This window comes from Nannospalax galili, unplaced genomic scaffold (genome assembly GCF_000622305.1).
Source record: "Nannospalax galili isolate Female #2095 unplaced genomic scaffold, S.galili_v1.0 scaffold586, whole genome shotgun sequence".
Lineage (NCBI taxonomy): Eukaryota > Metazoa > Chordata > Mammalia > Rodentia > Spalacidae > Nannospalax > Nannospalax galili.
Genome location: NW_008355363.1, coordinates 1,168,576 through 1,189,720, shown reverse-complemented (window position 1 = coordinate 1,189,720; position 21,145 = coordinate 1,168,576).

Below are 21,145 nucleotides of genomic sequence, written 5' to 3'. Positions count from 1 at the left end.
CTTGTTATTGGTATATAGAAAGGTTACAGACATTTTTAAGTTAATTTTGTAACCTGCCACTTTACTGAACATGTTAATAATTTCCAGGAATTTTCTGGTGGAATTTTTGGCATCTCTTAGATATAATATCATATCATCTGTAAATAGTGATAATTTGATCTCTTCTTTTCCAATTATTCCTCCTTTATTTTCCTGCTCTTATTTTATTGCTCTTGCAAGAGTTTCAAGCACTATGTTAAAGAGAAGTGGAGATAGTCGACAGCCTTGTCTGGTTCCTGATTTCAATGGGAATGCTTCCAGTTTTTCTCCATTTAGAATGATGTTGGCTGTGGATTTGTTATATATGGCTTTAATTATGTTAAGATATGTTCCCTCCAGTCCAGTTCTCTCTAGGGCTTTGAACGTACATGCATGTTAAATTTTGTCAAAGGCCTTCTTTGCATCTATTGCGATGACGATGTGGTTCTTTTCATTGAATCCATTTATATGATTTATGATGTTTATTGGCTTACATATATTGAAACACCCCTGCATCTCTGGGATAAATCTGACTCGATCATGGTGGATGATCTTTTTGATGTGTGTCTGTATGCGGTTTGCAAGTATCTTGTTGAGAATTTTTGCATCTATGTTCATTTAGGATATGGGTCTATAATTTTCTTTTTCATTTGTATCTTTACCTGGCTTTTGTATTAGAGTGATGCTGGCTTCATAGAAGGAATTTGGAAGTTCTCCCTCCATTTCTATCTTTTTGAATAAATTAAGTAGTATTGGATGTAGATCTTCTTTAAATGTCTAATAGAATTCTGCTGTAAATACATCTGGTCCTGGGCTTGTTTTCGTTTTTTTGTGTTATGGGTCTATTTAAGCTGCTAATCTCTTCCTGGTTTAGTTTTGGTGGTTCCCATGCCTTTAAATATCCTTCCATTTCTTTTAGGTTTTCAAATTTAGTAGCATATAGGTTTTTAAAGTATTCACTTATAGTGTTCTGTATCTTTCTGGTGTCTGTTGTGATGTTTCCCCTTTCATCTCTGATTTTATCGATTTGGAGGTGCTCTTTCTTTCTTTTGCTTAACTGGGCTAGCGTTCTGTCAATTTTGTTTATCTTTTCAAAGAACCAGTTATTGGATTTGTTTTTGGTTAACTGGGCTAGCGTTCTGTCAATTTTGTTTATCTTTTCAAAGATCCAGTTATTGGATTTGTTCATTCTTTGTATTGTTTTCTTTGTTTCAATTTCATTAATTTCTGCCCTGATTTTTGTTATTTCTTATTGTCTTCTGGGTTTGGGTTTTGTTTGCTGTTGCTTTTCATGCATGTTGAGCTGCAATGTTAAGTCATTTAATTCTGTTCTTTCTGGTTTTTTGATGTAGTCACTTAGATCTACAAACTTCCCTCTAAGGACCACTTTCAGAGGTTTTGTTGTGTTGTATTGTCCTTTTCATGTAGTTCCAGGAATACTTTTATTTCATTCTTAACTTTGTTTGATCCATTCATCACTCAAGTATATGTTGTATAATCTCTATGTGTTCTTGTGGTGATTAGGGCTTCTTCCAGTGTTTATTGTAAGCTTTGGTGCATTGTGGCCTGATAGAATGCATGGAATTATTTCAATCTTTTTATATTTGTTGAGGTTTGTTTTGTGCCCTAGTATATGGTCGATTTTGGAACAGGTTCCATGGGGTGCTGACTAGAAAGTATGCCCTTTGGTGCTTGGGTGGACTACTCGGTAAGATGTCTGTTAAGTCCATTTGATATATGGTATTGTTTAATTCAGATGTATTTCTGTTAACTCTCCACCCTGTTGACCTATCTAATGGAGAGAGTGGGGTATTGAAGTCCCCTACTATTAATGAGTTGGGAATAATCTGGGTCTTAAAGTCATTTAGTATTGTTTTTATGAAGTTGGGTGCAGCAGAGTTTGGTAAATATATGTTCATGAATGTAATATCTTCTTGATTTATTTTTCCTTTGATCAGAATGAAGTGGCCCTCTTTATCTCTTCTGATTAGTTTTAGTTTAGTCTATTATCTCAGATATTAGAATTGCTATGCATGCTTTTTTCTTAGTACCATTTGTTTGGTATATTTTTTTCCATCTTTTCACTTTAAGATAGTGTCTGTCCTTGAAAGTGAGATGAGATTCTTGCAGGCAACAAAACTATATGTTTTATTTCTTAATCCCTTCAGCTAGTCTATGTCTTTTGACTGGGGAGTTCAGTCTCTTAATATTTAAAGTTATTAATAAAAGATGAGCATTGAATCCTGTCATTTTTATCTATGTTTACAGTTCTGATATCTGTACTTTTCCACAGTTATACCTTGATTGAATTTCTTTCCACAACCCTTTGCGTATAGTCATTCTTTTCTTCAGCTCTTTGTATTTCTTCCAGAACTCTCTGAAGGGCTGATTTTGTAGACATGAATTCCTTCAGCCTATTTATGTCATGGAAGATTTTTCTTTCCCCTTTGACTATAACAGACATTTTGGATGGGTATAGTAATCCGGGTTGGCACTTATGGTCATTTAAAATTGGGAATGCTTTGTTCCAGGGTCTTTTGGCTTTCATAGTTTGCACTGAAATGTCAGCTGTAATCCTAATGTTTTCCTTTACATGTGGCTTGTTGTTTCTCCTTTGTAGCTTTCAGTATTGTCTCTTTGTTTTGTATGTTTAGTGCTTTTATTATGATGTCCCATGGAGAGTTTCTTTTCTGGTCCTATCTGTTTGGTGTTGTATATGCTTCTTTTATTTGTATAGGCATGTCTTTCTTTAATTTTGGGAAATTTTCTTCCACAATTCTTTTGAAGATCTGGTCCATGCCATTATCTTGGTATTCTTTTCCTTCCTGTGTGCCTATGATTCATAAGTTTGATCTTTTTATGGTGTCACACAACTCCTGCATATTCCATTCTTGTGATTTCATAAATTTTTCACAATCTTTGCTTGAGTGCTCTAGTTCGTCCACTTTATCTTCCAGTCTTGACACTCTGGTTCCACTTAATTCATCCTATTATTGAGGCTTTCTCCTGTCATTTCTTATTGGCTTACTGAGTGTTTCACTTCCTTCTTCATTTCAGCCTGAGAGGCCTGCAGGTCAGATTGAGGCCTGCGGCTTGTCGATATCAAGAATTATTAACTCTAAAACATTTTCCTTGGTGGAACACTACCAAACAGACTGTTTTTTAAAAATGTCATTTTCCCTACATAATTTTTTGTATTAAGGTTAGCCTCATGGTTTTAATTCTTATAAATATCATAACAGTGAAAATATTTGTAAACGTGCATGGATTCACTTTATTATATACCTAATGTAAATCCTTATACATTGTTAAAGTACTTACACATTTTAGGAGACATTTAAAAAGACTTTCTCAAATTCTGAGTGGACTAAAACATTCACCTTGATTATACATCTTCAATTTCTAATTATTGTTGTTATATTGCAATCACAGGATTGTAATAACAGTTTCAGAATCAAGCTGTTTTGAAAGAATAAAAGGAATTTTTACTTCTTAATACACATATTTGCTGGGGAGTTGAGTATAGTATATTTAAGTGATTTACTCTTTTGTTTGGACCCTCATCGGATTATCCAGCCACTTTCCAGCCAACTGTAAGTAATTTGACCCTAATCACACATGGCCTCCAGGATTTGTGGAGGGATATAGTATACAATCTGGGAAAGGCTAGGAAGAGAGGGCATGATCCATGGTGAGTAACGGCTTTCCCATGTGCATACTCTCGGGTCATACATGTGGGAGACAGGCTTGAGCCTAGGATGAAAGTCTTATTGAGAGCCATACAGCAGGCCTGAGGCAATGTCCTGACCTCTGGAGCCACAAGGAATGCTTTGTGACATTTGCTCCCATGGACAGATCATGAGACTGATGCCTAGAGCTTGCTACTCCCTAATCACCACCCTTGGAATTCCAAATTGCAACACTTAGATATTTCAACAGTCAGGGTCACGTGGTTTCCAGGAATCCAGGCTCTGTAATCTGAAACCCAGTATGCTAATGAGGCATCCTACCCACTATTCTTTGATAGGATATTAAGTCTGTTTTGCTAATAGGACACTAAGTCTGTTATGCTATTAAGGTATCCTATTTGCTGTACTGTGATAGGACACTAAACCTGTTATGCTAATAAGGTATCCTACTTGCTGTGATGTGATTGGACCACTACCCCTATATAAGCTTGTGCCTTCCTGCAATAAAGCAGATCTGTGTCACAGAACCTGGTCTTCTGTGTCTGAATGTGGCTCTGCTGACACAGTGTCCTCACCAGCCCTGGTATCTGGGACTGGGCAGAAGCAGCGATGATCAGAGGCAGCGCCAGGCAAGCAGAAGTGCTGCCTCACCACCATGTGAGCACAAGAGTTGCCTCAGCTCTGGGCAGGCAGAAGAGTGGCCACAGCCCAGGGAGAGTGGAGGAGCAACCTCAAAGCCCATGAGAACGAAGGAGCAGCTGCCACTGGTGGTGACCACAGCACACACACCTCAGCAACTCCTCAGTTATCTTGGTAATAAGCTCAATAAATTCATTGGTTCCCCAGTAAAACTTTAACCAAACATTGGGTTGACACTAGAAACTTAAAAGGGAATAATCATTGCTTAGCATCCCCAGGAAAAGAAGTCTCACAACAGATGGAAATTTTATATGTTAATGCTATTATTTCTCATAAATATTTTTTTAAAAAAGAAAATAAGAAAGTAAAAGACGTTAAAATGATATAGGAATGAAGATATTTTCCAAAATAGAAAAAATGAAAAAGCCTAAGCAAGTGATGAAGGTCTATGTAGGTTTGTTATGATATATAAAGGATGAAACAAATATACACACAATCTTATAATTTCTATGGTCATAGTTTAGTCAACTAGTTTAAGGAACAAACTATATATCTAGTCAAGGTTTATTTAAGATTAACTGTTTTTTTAATCCAAGAATTATCTACATAGAGCATGACAATTAAAAGTACCAGACTTGTGGAACTAACCTTATTAAATGTTTAAAAGCTGTAATTTGAGGTCTATGCTTATGTAGTCAGAGGAACTTAAAGGACAGTTTTTGTCTCTTGCCCTCCAAGGTCAACTAATTTCCAGGGGAATATGGAACATATCTCTAAATGTCCTGCAACTGTGGTGAGTCAGGTGTCCTCTTGTTCAAGGAGGACATGGAGACCCCACGAGATGGACTTGAACAATTGTCCAGTCTAAGAAGAGGAGGGTCAACTCAGAGGAAATATCTCTTTCATGCTTCCAAGTGAAGCCAGACATCATTGAGCCGGACCTTTGACTTATCTTCACATAGATAGAACTGGTAAAAGAAAGGAGCCAGGAGCTCCTCCCAAACCCATGTGACCCCTTAGGAACAGATCTTCAAATGACCTTAAGTGTAAAAGTAAATTGATTTATTTGGGCTGACTCTATGGCCTTAAACACCCAAAAGGAAAATATAACCAAAGAGTAAAGTCATCAGTATATTTCTTTAAGAGTTCAAGATATCACAATTCCCAGACATTAGGCTTAAGTCCATATGAAAAGTTATTTAGACAATTATTTTTCATTGATGGTTTTATTCCTAACAAGAAAGTGCTGCTCAGATGTACGACTTCAAATCTTGGTCTCCAAAACTGTAGTGCCCACCTGTAGGTAAGGGAGACAACCAGCTATTGTTCAAAAATGATGGATAAATTTTTTTATGCCCCTATTAAGAAGCCTTTGAGAGGGAACTGGCACTGATTCTAACCACTCCAACAGCTATTATAATACTTGAAAGCAAACCCTGAATCCACCACTCTAGAGTCCAACCTTGGAAGACAAAAGAAAAATGAGAAGGAACCCAGTTGAGGGATGCTTTTGGAAGATCTTGTCAAGAAATTCCAGTGGACTCTCATATGAACATTTGAACATTGCTCTGTTCTTTTTTCTAGTTCCCTGTGTAGAACTTGAAATGCTAATTACTCTTGCCTTTACTTCTCCTTCATATCTCCTATTCAGGATTCAAGGACTTTCTTTTCCCCTTAGAGATAAGAGTTATGAAATTTGGGAGTCTTTTAGATAGACCTACTGTAGGGGTACTACAATTGTTGCACCCTGGGTCTCTGTTCAGCATCGAAGAATCAGAGCAGACTGTGTCCCTATTCCCTATTGGCAATTTGGGTAACTTCTTCAGAGGATGGTGTGATAAGAATATAATGTAGGAATTGGCTAGGCAGTTAAGGTAAAAAGACACCAAAGAAAAGTAGCCAGTTTCTTGGCTAAGTCACAAGGTCCTTGGGCCTCTTAGCAACATACTCTGTTCCAAAGGCCAAAAATGTCAAATGTATTTGGGAACTTGTATCTAATCCTTAAAAGATTTTAGGGTTACCTCTTCAGAAGGCTGGATGTTAGAGTAGCCAAAATTCACATAAGAGTAAATAAATAAATAAATATATAAATAAAGATTAAAGAGTACATGAAGTTATCAGAAAAAAATGTGATGGGTTGATACGGGAGGAGTTGGAGGGGAAGGAGTGGGCATTAATTTGATCAAAACACCTTATATGCATGTATGAAATTCTCAACAAATTATTTATTTAAAATAAAAAGAAGAAGGGGCTGGTAGATGGCTCAGCAGTTAAGAGCACTGGTTGTTCTTGCAGAGGACCCAGGTTTAGTCCCCAGTACCCACATGGTGGCTAACAACCATCCATAAATACTGTTCCAGGGAATCCAATGCCCTCACCCTCTTCTGGCCTTTCAGGCATTGCATACACATGGTGGACTTACATAAATGCAGTTAAAACACCCGTATTTACAAAAAAACAAAAAGAAAATCCCCCTCCCCTACTGTAGGAGCAAGTGAGATGGCTAGGATTGGCTTTTATCTGAAGAACAGAGAATTGTGGGGGATTTCAAAGCCAGCCAATAAAAATGCATGTATTACTGGTGCTTTTTGTTTCTATCCCAAAACTCTGTAATTTCTATGGTCTGTTTCACAATTTGAATAGGCCCATAATGCCCATGGTCATAGATCAGTGTCCCCAAGAAGGCTGAGATACAATCATGCTGGCAAACAAACTAAAAATGTAGATGGTTCATGAAAACATGACACGATCTGCCACCCAAGTCACACCACTCTGACATAAAGATTATTCTGAGTTAGAGGCATGTGAGGAATAGCAGATGAATGAGCATTCTGCTCTGCCTTTTCTTCCTCAAAACAAGCTTCAAAACCCCTTTGTTGGAGATCTCCTCCCTGTATCACAAAAGCAGAAACATTCTTATTGCCAGAGATGGACAGTTGAAGACTAGAATCTGCATGAGAGAAGCTTGTTAAAATAAAAACAACTATTTTCTTTGGTTAAAACAAAACAACAACATTTTTTACGTAAACAATGATTTAGTGTACATTGTGCTATTATAGAATTTAAAGATATTAATCTTAATTAACCACGTAGTAAAAGCAACTTCTCTTCATATATCAAAATTTTTTCAGAGTAGTATAAATAAAATTCAACATTGTCTAGAAAGGAAAATGATCTCTTCTAAGTAAAGGATCTAAAATATTTAAAATGAACCTGTATGCTAAATACTAGGAATAGTACAAATACCAGTATAGCTGTGTTAAGGGTGTGTGGTTCTCATACTTGAGTACTTTGTTTACTTAAGGTCAGTCGGTTACCCATTCCAAGATTTAGTTTCAGTGTACAATATATGTCTTTTTCATTGGGGTTGAAGTAAAGTTCAAATAAGGATATTGTTTTACTCTTTGTTCTCCAGAACTAGAACTTGAGGCAAAAACATAAAGTCACTGTTTTTTAGAGAATATAGCTCCATGGAAACAAGAGTTAAAGGACAGAGCCAAGAAAGAAAGTAGTGTCAATATGGAAGTATACTATGAAAGTGAAAAACACACATTCATTGGGCACGATTATCTTATAAAGGTGTCTGGAATATTAAATATTAGGACAATCCATCTATCTTTCAGTCTCGCTGCAATCAGACTTAGTCTATGTGCTGTTATTCTCCTCTCTGCATCTTTGTGCCCACACAAGTTTTATTATTCATGTAGATTTGTTTTCTCTACAGAGTGCTTGAGTAGAAAAATTGATCACTTCAAAGAATTGGAAGAGGGAGAGGAGATTATAAATGATGCTGATGATATTAATAGATAAAAGTCCAGAAAGAAAAACACATCATAAACAAAGAAACAATAAGCTTGGAGTTACTATTTTTATCAGCCATATGTAGTCTGAATTCAAACAGGCACTGAAAAACATAAGTCAAACAATGGAAGATTAAACTAGAAACTAAAGCAGGGCAATGATCTATTTACAGTTTATTCACTACTCCATGAGGAGCCAGTGAAGTTTTTAGGAGAGTAGAATGATAGAACCCTGCTTTTACTCTCAAAATTATAAAAAATACATGGGTGTATAATAGAAAGTATCAGAGACTGAGAAAGTAAGAATAAGGAAGCACAATGTAAAAAGTTATGTTATAAATGTAGTCTTTTAATTCATAGCCATTACATTCAAGGGAACATCATAAAAAAGTTGGCCAATTCTACTCCCTTTCATAATGTAGTCTCTCCCATTCTAGCATCAGAGTGACTATTTCACAGGTTCCCTTACCTGTTCAAATCTTCATATTTACTCTGCTTTCATTATCAGCTGAAGAAAACCTATTTAAAGAGAGACAGAACCAATCCAAAAACATTTTACTCCTATTGATATCAGCATCTGCTTTAGTCTGTTTATTCTCCTATTTCTATACATTGTTATGTGATTTTCCTGTCATTTATTCTTACCTAGTCAAGGAATTTTTATGCATACACACATATATACTCATTCATACATACAAACGTGGACTGCATATCTCTGTCTTATAAACAAAAAAAAATGCCAACAGATACGTGCCTTTCACTTTCTGTCCTCCAGCTACTGTTTTACTTCTCTGAGTCTCTGTGGAAATTTTCCTGAAGAAATTTTTTACTCTTCACTTGACATGCTCTATATTTCTCTCAATCCTTGCAAATCATATTTTTTTTGTCACCCTCTGATTTGGTGAAACAGGTCTTACCATAAACATCAATATTTTCTCTGTTGTTAAATATAGTGAACAGTTATCAACACTTAATATGTTAATAATTTTGGAAAAAGTAAATAGCTTCCTCTTTCTTAAAATATTTTTCTTCCTTGACTTCTTAAAATTATTCTTCTAAAATTTTAGAAGTTGTCCATTTTTAATATTTCTTCATTTCTTATATTCATTATGCATAGTATTGTGTTACACATGGGTATTTTCATGGATATATTATAGATTGAGCATACCTGACCATACTCATCCACCTCCTTTGCCTGCATCCTCTCATTAGTCTTCAGTGTTCCCAATAGACAATTTGATTCTACTTTGAGGATTCTTCTAATTTTTAAAGATTATATTTTTATTTTTAAGTGTGTGTATATGTGGGGGGGGGGGGGAGTTGTGAACATGAATGCAGTTCCCCAGGAGGTCAGAAGCGTGCATCAGATCCCCTGGAGCTGGAGATACAGATGATTGTGAGCCACCTAGCTCGGATGATAGGAACTCAACCTCAGTCTTCTGCAACACTAGCATGCCTTCCTAAGCACTGGACTATCTCACCAGCAAGGATATTGCTTTTTATTAGAGGTCTTTTCTGACTGGCTCAACATCATGCAATTGACATTTAAAATAAGAGCGATAATAAGACAGTCTTCAGGCAGCTCTTTTCCTGTACCAGCAAAATTTTCCTAGGTCGTTGTTTTTAAAAGTTTGAATAGAATTAGAATAAAACATAATTCAAAGAATTTAAAGGCCCCTGTTGTCAAGTATGATATCCTGAGTTCAATTCCTGAAACCAATGTAAAACATGGAATTAGAAATATGGCTTGATCAAGTGTTTTTCTGACTTGCACAGGTGCAGTGTGTCACTGACGTGGGCATGCACACAAACACACACACACACAGAATCATGCATGCATACACAGACACACAGATTAAATAAATGAAATGTATGTAAAATATTTTTAAAGTATTTGAGGAATCCATTATGCATGGCAAAAATGAGCTTAGAAAAGTTTCATTGTATGATATAAACTGTATTATGGCCCATGCAATGATAAACATGTAGAAATAAAAAGGATATTGTTGGAAGAATTTGGGAATGCTCAAAGAGGATTGAAGCAGGTCATAAAGATCATCAAGTAAGATTATTTAGTCAAGAGCTGTTCCTATAATTGGAGGCCATAAAAATGAGGATTCTACAATAATTTGGTTTCAATTACTACAACAAAATGAGGAAGTGCTATGAGATGGAAGAATAATCAAAAATTAAATTATTTTGAAGAATGCTCAGTAATATTTAAAATATACATGATATAATACTTTGTTAGAATAATACATGTAAAGCATATATGCATCATACACGTGCACAGTTATATAGTCTTTAAGCTGACACAACAAATGATGGATATTGTTACTTTTACTAGTGACGTGGCAAATTCTTTGATTTCTTTTTTATTATTTTTGATTTATTTACTTTTACTTTTTATGTGTATGAACATTCTGCCTGCCTGCATGTATGTAAGTGCACCCCATGACCCCATGTGTGCAATGTACACAGAAGCCAGAAGATGGTTTTAGATCCCCTAGAAGTGGAGTTAGGGAGTATTGTCAGTAACCATGTTGAATACTTCTGAGAGATAATTTTGTCAAGTACTATGGTAACTAAATAAATAGTAAAAACAGTATGTATTTCCGAATAATTTGCATTTATTCAGAATGTTACCTACTACCTCTTCTTTTTGCTGCTGAGAATCACTAAACTACAGTCTCTTTTTTTTCCATGCATATGTATATACATGTTCTTTCTCATTGGAGGTTCATATGCATATAAGATATTAAAGGCTTACTCTCTTCTTATGTATTATTTGACTTTGAATGCAAGATGAGCTTTCCTGTGCTTTTCTTATTTTTAAAATGAGACATTTAAAGTCTATTTTTGATTTTTCATTTCTACTATTTATTTCAGATGTACCTTTCTTACATTAACAATAATTACGGTAATATTGTGCTCAGATGGTACTCATTACTTAAGTACTGTACTTGAAAACAATCGAAACCTCTCAAAAATATGTAAATTTAAAAATTTGTCCCCAATTTACACCTCAGTAATTGTGACTTAAAAAGGTCAAGTGACATTTCAAATGTTAGAACACTGTATTGCAAAATTGCAGCAGTAAAGTATAAGGAATTGAATTGCCTAAATTGAAATGGTTTCCTTTTATTTACAATTTTGTGGTTTGGCCTTTCATTTTTAACATATGTATGGGTTAATGGTTGAGGATAATGGGATGAGGCTCCTTGTTCAAAATAATGCTTCTTAAAGAATCACTTGTATTGGGAAATTTATACATTAGTGATTATGCAAGATCAGTATTTCCAGGTCAATATTAACTCTTATCTTTCAAAGTCTCACACGCTAGTGTACTTTAATCATGCTGATTTTTTCCTTAACATTTTAAGGTGATGGATTGACTGCATAGAAGAGTTGAGTCTGCTGAATATGTATCATCTTCTAAGATAGTTTTCATATACAGGAATCACATAGCTGTACTCCATTCACCTCTGGGAGGAAAACAGCAGCCAACTGGTTCACAACACAGCAGTAGGAAAAGAAGAAATTTTTGGCCAACAATTCTGTAGCAAATATAGACTCTTGTTAAACATATTCAGCATGAAGTTGTTTCCCAAAGTTCTTGTGTTTATAAAAGCTTTTTTTTTTCTCTCAGTAGAGCTAACAGCCAATGGAAGACCTCATTTCCCACTAGAAAGAAAAATAAAAAGGACACATCTATCAGCTAGGTTCAATTCCATCTTCCCTCTAAATTTGTATCTTAGATTTCATATATTGCATTGAGATAAATTAGTCAATATGCTCTTTAGATTATGCACCAGTAAAGCAGCAGATTAATAATGTCAACCACCAATTTACCATTACTGCCCTGCAATTTAGTCTAGAGTCTTTATCTGGAAAAAATTCTACAAGATAGAAAATCTTGATTTGTTTTATTTTCTGGGGAAAAACAAATTTCATTTCTGCACTTAAACATACCATAAATCCTCAATTAAAAATTCATATTTTTATGAAATTTTCATATGATTTTCCCTGAAATTTTCATACGTTTATACTGATTTGTGCTGTATTCATCCTCTATTAATCTCTCTTATCCCTCACTTCTCCCTCTCCTGATGAAACTCATCTCCTTCCCAACAAATCCCCTTTTACTTTGGTGTCTTGTTTTGACTCAGTGGGTTTCATGAATGTTTCTTACATTATTATGAGTAAGGAGTTGCTTAATGGAACATGGCAATTTATCAGTTTACAGCAATTCATCATTGCTATACTACTGAGGGAAATTATCTTATGCTCCCCCAGTACTCCTTAACTGCCCATAGTCCATCAGTAAGTAGTGAGCACTCAAGAGACACTCCCGCATGCATGATGTAACAATGATGAGCTCATTTTTGTACAGGTCTTCTGCAGGTAAATATAGCTGTAGTGAGTTCATCAGTACAATCTTACATTATATACAGAAGACACTTTGAAACATTCATCTCTTCCTCTTAAATTCTTTCCATGCCCATTCTACTTCTCTGAAGTTCTGCGAAACCTGAAAGATTGAGAGTGATAGATCTATCTCATTAGGACCAAGGACTCCACAGTCACTTATTTTCTGTACATTTACCATACATGGTAATACATGGTTAATACAGAGGTATTAAGCACCAGCAACTGTAAGAAGATTCTCTGATGAATACTGAGAACAGCAATCATTTGTGGGTATACATATAAGTATTTAGGAGACTGTCACCCTCTCCATTGAGCAAAATAACTGTAGTAGGTTCTGCCCTAGGACATATAGCCTCCACAACCATGTGTTCTTGACTCAGTTTACAATACTAGGCATGAGGTCCCTCCTGTGGAGCAGGCCGCATACCCAATCAGACAGCAGTTGGTTACCACTATAATATCCATACTACTATCTCACTAGTGGGCATATCCTGTCAGACAGGACATTATTGTAGCTCATGTGGTGCATAGCTGGGTAAGACAGCTGACTTTTCTCCCCAGCAACTTGTATGGCACTCTAAAAGGTAACAAACAAGGCCAAATCTCCCAGCTCAGATCCAGCTTGATTTTTCAATTTTGTAACAAGTGTTTGGTATCTTCAGCAATAGGGTCTTGATAAGAATATATTTAATACACATGTTATTTGTATTTTTTTCAGAGAAAGTGACTATTCTCAAGTGTCTTGTTCATGATATTTTGTTCTATGTTGTGGTTTAAATCAGAAATGTCTCCTATATGCTGACATATTTGAATACTTAGTCCCCAGTTGTTGGTGCTATTTGGGTTGGTTCTGAAATATTTGGTATATGGACACTTGCTGGAGAAAGTACATCTGTGAGTGCCAGCTTTGAAACTTTATTACTTCACCCCACTTTCACTTCTGTCTCTCTGCTTCCTGCATGTGGATGAAAGTGTGATCAGCCAGTTTTCTATTATAGTCACCTGCTAACATGCCTCCTCTGAAATTGTGGACTATCCCTATGGAACCACAAGCCAAAATATATTTTTACTTTCCTAAGTTGTTCTAAGGAATGATATAAGAGCAAAAAAAAGTAATACCATCTATTAAAAAGAGGAAACATTTTTTTGATGGGAATACTTCATATTTATTTTTTTAATTTATTTACTTTTTCAATTTATTTAAAAACAATGTGATTAGAATAAGCATTTCATTACAGCTTTAAACATATTCACATATTCAATAACAATTTCCAGAGCAAAGATACATGCCTTTCAAAACTGGCTGTAAATTTTTAGGTTCACAGTTGAATTAATACAGTTATACAGTATTGAACTCAGTATAAACACTATGAGACATAAAATTAAATGAGTTTTTACCCTTTAAAAAAGATCTACATTTCATTTTAAAATATACTGTTTCCTACAGAAAGACTCATTTTTAATGCTACTAACACTTAGATGTTTGCACATGTGTCTCTAATCTCTATGTATCTGATGATTACTAGTCACAGTCGGTTACACTCAGATCCTTGGCACCTGAGTATGGATATAAAGTCATCAGGTAGATTTCAATGGTAATGTTTATCACCTCTACTAATTAACGTGAAGTAAATATTTATGCTTCCTTCTCAAATATAACACAATTTTATTTGTTGATTGTTTTGTGTGTATTTCATATAGAACATCGCAAACAATCTTATTCATCTGTATACCCACTTCCCAAATAGCACCCTCCCATAGCCTTCCCCTCACAACCACTGGAGCCCATATACTCTGTAATCCCTCTTACCATCCACTGTGTTGTCAGAGCCCCCAGCCTCCCCAGTGCTTGTCCATCCGCTGAATCCAGTCATCCTATCTAGAGATCCTTGTTTTAGGAAGATCAGCTTTTCCTCATCTAGTAGCAATCAGTTGTCAATATTCCTTTAGGTAAGATTAGGGTCTGCTGTTCGTTTAACCAGTTCTATGCTGGGTTACTGTCTGGGAGTCTCTTAGTTCCAGGGGACTATGAGCATCTCTCAAAATGTCCTGTAACTGTGGTGAGCCACCTGTCCTCTTGATAAAGAAGGCCCTGGAGACCCCACAAGATGGGCTTGAACCAGTGTCCAGTCTACAAAGAGGAGGGTCAACACAGAGGAAACATTTACTCTGTGATTCCAAGTGAAGCCAACCGTGGTCGAGCAGGACCTTTGACTTAAATTTACATAGACGAATCTGGTAAAAGAAAGAAGCCAGGGGCTTCTCCCAAGCCCAAGTGACCCCTGAGGAACAGATCCTCAAATGGCCTTAAGAGTAAAAATAAATTGGTTTATCTGGGCTAACTGTATGGTCTTAAATACCCAAAAGGAAAGTATTACCAAAGATTAAAGGGATCAATATAATTTGTAAGAGTCCATATGTATAGCCAAAGGACACATAACAAGAAACAATGCCAGACAGGAGATACCTTCCTTTGAGTTTTTGTCCAAAACTTGTAATGCCCTATTTCATTTTGTTCTCAGAAAAAGTAAAGAACTCATTTGTTAGTACTTTAGTGTCACAATCACCCATAGCAAAAGTGTTTATTGAATACTTCCTCTCTGTTCTATACATTTCCATGTGCTGAGGACATATTTCATAGTGTAGTTACCATCTGTGTAGTTGATGATACTTTTTAGAAGAGGGAATGTGAAGAAAACTTAGCAAGAAAAAATCAAATACTGTGAAATGTACGTAGTGAATTTTGAAATCTCACAGGAAGGTAACTAGTAAACATTTGGTAAGGGAAGCTTGTAAAACAATTAGAAAAGAGGCTGAAAAAGTCAATAGGAAATGAGTGCAGAATAAGGTTGGCCTTAAGGAAGAAAGGAAAGAAATTTAAGAGCGAGTTTTAAAGCAAATGAACTCAAGAATTCTCAAATGTAATATTTGGTTATCGATTATATTAGAGAAAGAAATTGCCAAATTTTAAATCCAATATTCAGACTGGAACTATTGTGTAGCTGTTAGGGTAGTTATTTAGAATAAGGAGACAGAGATGTTTTATAAAACATGATAAGAATGTTATTTCATTTGTAGTTTTCCATATGATAATTCAAGATGTTTCCTCAGGTGTCACCTTGAGTTAGTCAGTTTTCAATTAAAGTAATAAATACTTGAATTCATCAAATTAAAATAGGAAAAGTTTATCCTGACCCATGATTTAAGACATTTCATTCTGTACTGATATGGTCCTGTTACTCTCAATTCCAGAATGATAAAGTTCTTTATGTCAGGTGGGTACGACAGAGGAAACTGCTCATCACATGGCACCCACCAAGCAAGAAAATGAAAAGATGAAGGTAGGGTTCCAATAACAAATTCAGGGGCATGTCACCAATGGCTGACTTTCTTTTATTCAGCCCCGACAGAAAATACACTAACTCATGGAGCTGGAGCATCATAGTATTGAATGAGCAAGGAAATTTAAAAGGGAATTTTAAAAATTCCTAGGACTGAATTAAAATGAAACAAAATATATCAAAACATATGTGGTAGAATGAAGCATTTCTAAGAGTAATATTTACAGCTATAAATGCATTCATTAAAACACTGAAAAACATCAAAGAAATCATATTTTAATGTGGCACAGGGCCTTAGTAAGGCCAAACTCAAAATCAATAAGCAGAAATGAAAAATAAATATCATGGCAAATATTAATGGAATAGAATTGGAAAAAAAACAATAAGAAAAGTGATGTTTTTTTTAAAAGATTCACATACTTCCACTCGAGCTAAGGAAAAGAAACAAAGAGAAGACCAAATTAATAACTAGATATGAAAAAGGAGGCATGATATCAAGTATCAATGAAATTCAGAGAATAGTTAGGATATATTTGTAATATTATGCTACAATGAAGCAGACATTCTAAAAACAATGAATGGATTTCCAGAAACATATGGCCAAAAACCTAGCCAACAGTATGTGAGAAATGATGAGATTTATAGAAAGCAAAGATATTTAGGCAGAAATAAAAATTTTCCCAAATACAAATATTAAAATCCAAATGGAGTCACTGTGGAACTCTACAGCTGCTTAAAGAAAGAGCTAATACCAATGGTCCTCAAACAATTTCATAAAATAGAAAGTCCAAGAGTGCTACCAAATTCCTTCGGTTTTATCAAAATACCAAAACTTGATACAGACACAACACAAATAATATTATAGCTCTAAAACCTGATGCAAATGGAGATTCTCAGTAAAACACTTTCAAACAAAATTCAAGAACACACCAAGATTATTTATTATGATCAATCTTTTTACGTTCCTGGGATATAAGACTGGTTCAATACAAGCAAATGAACAAAAAAGAAATCTCATAAATAAACTGAGGTGCGATAACATGACCATCTCAGCAGATGTAAGAATGTCTTTTTGACAAAATCCAGCATCCTTTCTTGAGAAAATCACTGGAGAAACTAGAAATAAAACAAAGGTAATTTCAGCATAATTAAGAATATATTTGAGGAAACTATAGCTAATATTATACTAAATGTTGAAAATCTTAAACATTTTGTAACAAAACCACAATGAGTAAAATATCCCTATTCCCTCCACTCCTCCACTCTCAATCAAAATATCACTGAAAGCTTTAGCTACAGCAGTAACACAGGGGGAAGATATGCAAGGGATACAAATAAAAAGAGAGGTAGTCCAAATTTGCAGATGAAATGAAACTAAACATAAGATGTCTTAGAGAATCTACTACAAAACCCTTAGAATACACTTTCAAAATATATCTGGATAGAAAATTAGCAAACATCAGTAGCCTTCCTTTATAACAACAGTTCACACACTGAGTAAGAACTCAGGTAAACAGCTTCATTCATAATAGCCTCAAAAATACATAATCAATGAATATAAAGACAAAAATATTTTAAAAGGCTATGTACAAATTTACCATTTAGATGACTACTAAGCTAGCAATTCTAAAAACTGAATAGGATATATTTGTAATACAGTCTATGTATTATTATTAGGTCTATTTCTTTCATTCACATTACTTTTCTATTCCTTTGGTCTTTTTTATAAAAAATTACACATACACACACACACACATATATATATACATATATGTATATATTAAGCTGGATGTGATTGCAAACACCTTAATCCCAGTACTCAGGAGGCAGAAACAGGCAGATCTCTCTGATTTCAAGGCCAACCTAGTCTACCTAGTGAGTTCCAGGCAGCTGGGGGACCCTGCCTCAAAAAGACAAATATACATGCATACATTCATACATACATACATACATACATGAGCTTTTGTGTATTTAATATATCATAATCAGTTTTAGACTGCCTCACAGATCCTTCCTCCCATTCTTCCCTGCTCATTGCCCCCCACTGGAATTCATGTATTCTGTCATACATGTTAATGCCTATCTGGTCAAGCATTTGTATGAAAATGTTGCTTGGTACAAGTTCATCCACTGGAGTCTACTGCCTGTCTAGAATCATTCCCTTAAAGAAGATCTACTCTCCCTCACACCACAGTAATAAGTTGTCAACAGTTCCTTGGCTAGGGTTGGGGCCTCCTACACATTTTCCCAGTTCTATGCTGGGATTTTGTCGGACCAAGTCAGCATGGGACACGTGTATGCTGTTACCACTGATGTAAGTTCATGTCAGAAAGTTCATAGATGCCTGAAAGTCTTTATTTCCTTATGTTCATGCACCAACCCTGGCTCTTACAGTCTTTCTGCCACCTCTTCAGCAATGTTCTCTGAGCCATGGGTGGCTGAGTTTTAATATAGGAGTCCTATCCACAAACACTAAGTATGCATTCTCTCAGTCTCTAGATCTTAGGCCAGATGTTGCCTTTTGTGTGCATTGCACTCTGTCTTATGAGGAAGTTTTATTGGTGAGAGTTGGATGTATTAGTGATCTTTTTTGAGACAGGGTCTCCCTGTAGCACTAGCTTGCCTGGAACTCACTCTTTAGACCATGCTGGCCTCTACTTCAGAGAGATCCACCTGCCTCTGCCTTCTGAGTTCTGGGGTTAAAGATTTGTGCCACCATGCCCTGCTTCTTTCAGATTTCTTGCAACCAGATCTTAAATATAAATAAGAGAAAAATTCACTACTGGTTTCAAAACGCAGATCTCTGTCAGAATGTCATTGCATTATATTTCAAGGTCAAGCACAGTTTAATAGCTCACAAATAGCATCCACAGAGTATACACCTGATCACTTCACCAAAATATTAAAAGTTGTTACAATAAGTAAGTTTTTTTCAAATATATTGTTCTCAGAAGTATGCTTTAAGAGAACATAAATTTATTTTGTTTATTTTATAGTATAAATATGATAATTATATTTGTTATTAATACATAATAAACAAGAAGAAAATATGATTAAAACCAAACTTAAAACTAAATCCTACTAAATATTCAGCAAGACTGATATATCTAAATTTTCGGTAAGACAGGTCTATATGCTTGTTTGAAGATTAATTGGATAAAAAATAAATAACAAGCTCATCAATAAACATTTTCAAAATAAAATGAAAGGGTAGGTTATAAATGAACAACTGAATTGAAGAATGGGTATAAACAAAGCAAGTGACAGGAAAGAGGGTAAGATTAAAAAAGGATGTAAAGGAGGGTCTATAAACCTTGTTCGGGTAGTTTGCTTCCAGCATGCTTGAGGTATATTTAGGACACTTAAGATCACATCAGCTAAGGTAACTGAATAGCTTTTGTACTTTGATCTTACAGGCTAATGTATTATGTTGCAAAAGTTCTGTACCTTTTGATCTTTGCCTGCTTATATTCTTCTAAGGATGTGAAAGAAAACTGTGAGGTGGTATAACATAATTTCACATATAATGAATAAACCAAAAATTCAAATCCATTCATATCTGGATGTTCAAACTTTAATTTAATCATAAGCAAGTAGTTCTTATTAAATATATTATAGAAGTCATGCAGTGCATTCAAAGCAATCAAATTTCTAGTTATAAATGAAGTATGAGTATACAAATGAAATAATGGTGTTAATTATAATTACTTTGGCTATCTTGTACTAAACAGAGAAATGTACTCTAGTGTCAGAATAAAAAGAAAATGCTCTTTGGAATTATACTAAGATATTTTTTTAAATAAATTTCTGTAGCCCTTGAAGGCCAGGAACTGGCTATGTAGACAAGACTGGCTTCAATCTCAAAGAGATCAGCCTGTTTCTGCCCCAGAGTCCTGGGATTAAAAGCATATACCACCATGCCTGCGTCTGTATACCAAGGCATTCTATCAAGTGAAAATTTATTGAATAATTTTCTATTGTAATCATGTTTCAAAATTTATGACAAAACAAATTTACTCTTAAATAAGAATAATTCAATCCTGTGTTTATCAGAAACATTGATTTGAAGATGTGGAATTTTACCGATGTCTCAACATTAGTTTTTAATAGTTTTTCAGTATTTATATCTATCTATCTATCTATCTATCTATCTATCTATCTATCTATATATAAAGTCACCTTATATAAACTATTTGAATAGATGCTTTGGTGCATAATCTGCACACAGATCATTCCACTTACCATTATAATTAACCTGTGCTAAGTACTTGGTATACTCAAGACACTATGTTAATCCCAATGCACATTTATATATTTTAGGACCAGAGTACATATTCTCAACTGATGCCTAATATACATATAACAGAGTAGCAAGAAAGGTCCCTTTAAAAGAAAACTCCTACTTAAGAGAGTAATATCTCTGTCTGGGTGATGATGTAAGATTCCAACTGAGCAAAGTGAACCACTTGGCCACAGGCAAGAAAAGCAGGTTCACCATAAGTCATGCTAAAGAGATAACCAGAATAACTAGTGCCTAATAAAATGGTGAACTTTTTTGCCCTGAATCCTTGGCCTCCCTGGTGTAGCTGATAAGCTGGCCACAGACATGCCACCACTGACATGCAACTACCTATGTCTGCCAACTTTTCTGAAAAGCTTAACCTCTCTTTTTCTTGTTTCTATCTTTTAACCTGCTTTATCTAACACTCTGGACTTTTCCAGTATTTTGGGTTTCTTTACTTTCTCCAAAGCTCCCCTCCCCACAATGTGGTTCCTAATCTGCCCTGTATCTCTGACCTCCATTCCCTTGTTGTGGTATGTTTTTGTTTTGCTTTGTTTTGTTTTGTTTTGCTATTGTTGATGTTTTTTTTTCCTTCTGGCCCTCTTTCTTCTCCCAGCAACTGCAGGGATTGAACTGTCTCCTGTTCTGAGGATTTTTCTTTTAAATTCTAAAAAAATTTCCTTAAACTTCTGTTTCAGTCCATTCTTAGATTCTTTTATTAGTGGGACTAAGAGCACTTACAAGGGGAAAAATATTAAAATAAAAATGTGACAAGGGGTATTACAAAATTGTTCAATAAAATTAATGTCTCAGGTTATACGTTGTCATGCATTAGTATTGTAAAACCCAGCCTTGCTTCATTCCCTTCATGCTAAAACCTTTCCCATGTGGTGTTTCATGATATATCCTGCATATTCCACTTCTTAATGAACTAATACATCATGC